Source organism: Trematomus bernacchii, unplaced genomic scaffold (assembly GCF_902827165.1).
Source record: "Trematomus bernacchii unplaced genomic scaffold, fTreBer1.1, whole genome shotgun sequence".
In the NCBI taxonomy this organism is placed as follows: domain Eukaryota; kingdom Metazoa; phylum Chordata; class Actinopteri; order Perciformes; family Nototheniidae; genus Trematomus; species Trematomus bernacchii.
In genome coordinates, this window is record NW_022987547.1 from 3,041,034 (window position 1) to 3,045,234 (window position 4,201).

The following is a 4,201-nucleotide window of genomic DNA, read 5'->3' on the forward strand; positions in this document are numbered from 1 at the left end:
GGCGTGTATATATGTGTGCGTGTGTTTGAGTGTGTCAGAGACAGAGAGGCAGAGCGAGGGAGTGGAGGACAGAAATGGAGGGAGGAGTCAGCAGGGATAGAGAGAGAAGGGGGAAATGGTCAGGATTAAATCATGAGAGTAACAGAGAGAGAGAAAACAGGCTTGGATGGGGTAGCTACAGCATATTTGTTTCATGCTATAATGATAAAATATACATTGGGCATTAAGGAATCTGAGCCCTGCCGGCTAGAATGGAGGTGATAGAGAGTGGATGTGTTTCTTGAGGTTTTTTGATATGCCTGCTGACAGGCCAGCTGCAGGATTGGTTGGGATTTCATTGATGATTGAAAAAAACATACAAGATAGGGAGAGAGGTAAGAGGAGGAGGAGGAGGGGACAGGAGAGGAGAGGGAGGGAGGGAGGGGAGATGAGAAATGACGACAAAGGAATGGGAGGGGGATTGGACGATGGTGTAATGTGCTGTTTCCGTGCCAACTGTTTCTGTGACAGTGGGACTACTTCCTTTATTGCTATTGGCTATAACCAAAAATTGATAGAAGCTTGGGCAAATGAGGCAGCATGCCACGGGGTGTGAATGGGTCAGCTTCTTTATTTTATTTCCCTCACTTCTTGTTTATCTCTAAGAACAATCCAGAAAATAATGAACGCGATTTGCTTCACTGCAGCCGCAGAGAACACATGCATGCATGAACACATGGGAACATAATGATCACAGCGCTGGAGCACTATGCGAATTATTGCTTTGTCATTATGGATGCCACCAGTGTGTAAAAGGACTCCTCCCTTCCTCCTTACACACACATACAAACACACAGAACAGGACAAATCCCCAGATCGGGTTGCTCAGGGTGTGTGTAGTGTAATGCAATTGCCTGGACACCATCCCTGGTGTCATGAACTGTGAGATAATGAATCGGCTATAGGCCAGAGCAGGCGCACATCTGGTGGGGGTGTGCAACTTTACCTCTCCCTGACCTTTCTTCTGCCGCTTTTAATCCGGAGTGGCAGGCAGGTGGTGTATTGTCCCCATTCATTCTCCCTGTCACTTTCTCTCCCTCTCTGTGATCGGTAATTACCTGTAACGGACGCTCAATCTCAACGTATAGTCCCTTCCTCTTTTAGAGGCCATGTAGAAATGCATCATCTCTCGGTTTCGGCTCTTGTGCACAATCTACGGTCTGGACTTCTGAAAAATGAGTAACAGAAACCAACAGACAGCAGTGCAATAACATGATGTTAGTCAGGTGCATGAAACTGATGCCTGCCACAAACCAAAACTCACACACTGGGATGTTCCATGACGACGACTGTTAAACACACCTGCCAGTAAACAGGATTCTTCATACACCAGGTTCCGAGATGTCACGTACAAAGGTCTGATAAACTAGGTAGTTTCCGCCAAGGCTCAGTAGCTGTTGTTATCAGTACAAATGTCCTGCCACAATCACCCGGACCACATCACACAGGAGAGCGACCTCAAGGTGTGAAAGAAACACTAAGCATGTTTTGATGTTCTTGAATCAAATCTTGTCATGAATGAGAGGATTATTAGGCTAATAGAAAATGGTCTGCTGTTCAAACAACCTTTTAAAAAACACTCTTACAAGTTGCTAGGTCATAGACTTTCATTTTGCTCTACTATTACTTTAAATATGCTATTATCAACTGAAGATTGTAGCCATCACAGGCCTATATTTTTGACTATAGAATTACTTCATGTGACAAAGATTATGTTCAACTTGCCTCACAGTTAAGACTTCTAACCTATCCAGGACCATGAACAATCTAGATGATAACTTATGTGACTTTATTCGGATATTTGCTTTAATGATACCTCACAGTCATTTGAAAAGCAAATTCCAAAATATCTAAATGTTTATTATTTGCTGACCTCTAAACCATGGCACGTGTCTTCTACATGTATTACATTTAGACTGCCAGATTCCCTTTCCTGTTTGCGTGTAGTCCTCCAAAAGAAGGACAAAGGATCATTTCTCCCCCCGTTGAGAGGCTCTACACTGGTGCCCTGTTAGTTTTAGAATTGATTTCAAGATTTCACTATTAAAGCACAGCAGGGTTTATCTCCCGGCTAGATATCAGAGTTAACACTTCCTGAGCTGCAGCACAGCCTGATCCTCTGGGAAAACTTGTTTGTTAACAGAAGGTGAAAAACTAAAGCTGCATTGTCTTTTAAAAATCACTCCAAATGTGGGTTTTACAGAAAAGCCTCTTTTATAATGCTCTCTGAATGTACTTTTTGTTTTACTTATTAATGAAGTGATTTATGTGTTTGTTAAATCCCTTCACACTTATTCTCTGATTTCTTTTTCTTAAGATGTTCTCTGCCAGTGCCATATGACCCCCTCTGTCTCCTCTTGCATTTGTCCATCCCTTTCACTCTCCCTAACCCTCACGATCCCTTTTTTGTCTCTCAGAGATTGTCTCTGTGCCTCTCCCAGCTTCCTGTCTCCCTAATCCTTAATCCTGTGGAAATCGGTCAGGCAGAATGAGCCAGCTTTGATCAGGCTCTCATATCAGGCGTGCTAACAGTGTCAGCACACCCGGATCCCACAGAACCCTGGAGCCCGGGGGGAGAGCTTCAAACAGGCGTTCACCCCCTGACTCTGCTTGAGAGGAAGGGGAACGAGAGGCTGCAGAGTTCCTGTCTCAACTGCCAGCTCCAGACTCTGTCAGTAGCCTCTCTTTTTTTAATTTAGCAAACACCCCGATTTATCACCATTTATCTGTGATGGCACCTCTGCTTTCGGACAGGCTTTTTTCCGCATGAGCTAAACTTGCTGTGGGAAAAGAGATCAGCAGCCAGTGTAACGCCATTTGAGGTTGAGAACAGTGTACGGCACAGCGATGTGAAAGTCACTTCTGGTTTTATCAGAGGTGTCCTTGACAGTAAGCCTTGATTCTGTGTCACTGGGGTTTTGGTATTGTGATCCACGGCCAGCGATGATACCTGCCTGAGTGGGAGGCATGTCACACAACACCTGGTAATATTGTGGCATAAATGCATCATGCTGGAAATGTAGCTTGCACTAAAGGTCTGTTTTTCAAAAACATCTAAAAAAATACACAAATAAAAAACCTAGACACAAGCTGAATTGGGCCAAAGCAATGTGTGTGCTTATTCCCACATTTTAATCCAGACATCCTACCCTGGAGATATGTCTGGTATAGTCACTGCATTTCATTAACAAACCTGCTGCTTTCACAGTGAGGGTTCAGAGGGGGAAACCTATATTACATGCATCAAGCAGACCATGACTTGGAATGGATGCCATAAGGTATATGAGTTAGTACTGCAAGAGTACACATATCAGAATAACCTGATATATTAATTATATATTAACAAATATGCACATAGCACACAGATGGTGCAGATGTTAGTTGAAAGGTTATCCTATTGTTAGAAACATGTTAAAGACTAATTCAAAGAGTATACGGCCTTGTAGAACCAATAGTACATTAACGGTTCTTATTTCTCACATCACATGACCTGGAGGTTTGAATTCTCTGCAGATTTTTTAACACATCTCACAGTACACTCAGCCCATTTATTAAATCAGTTCAGATCTGTAATCAGATACTTTAAATCAGCTAGAGATATAAAGTATTCAGCTTGGCTGGTTTGATTACTCAAATGAGCTCTATTTCCTAACTGAGACTGACTAGTTTTCATTATATCTGTGTTCATAATCCTGGTCTATAAAAGGTAGAATGTGCAAAGTGATGGACATCTGATTGTAGCACCAAACAATGGTTCAAATAAAAATCGAAATAGGGCAAGAAGAGAAAATGTATGCAATCCAAAATACCTGAAAAACTGTTGCAAGAATCCAAAATCAATTTGTTTGTAGACTCTCTCTTTATATTCTTGACTCTGGTCTGCCCCCCTGTGTACGCCATCCGCCTTTCTCAAAGTAAAGACTGACAGCTAGTGGCCAGACGTATGTACTGCACTGCTAAGAGGGAACATTTCATAATTCAATGCATTTCTTTCAATGCACAACAAAGTTAAATGAGGAAATACAGATTTATATACATTATACGTTTTTTATTTGTATTTTAAATCCCCATCAAGTTATGTGAAAGACCCTGTTATTTGTGCCAAATGTATCCAGCTAGTTTTAGTAAGTAGGCAGTTATTGTCAGGATCTCGACACAAACT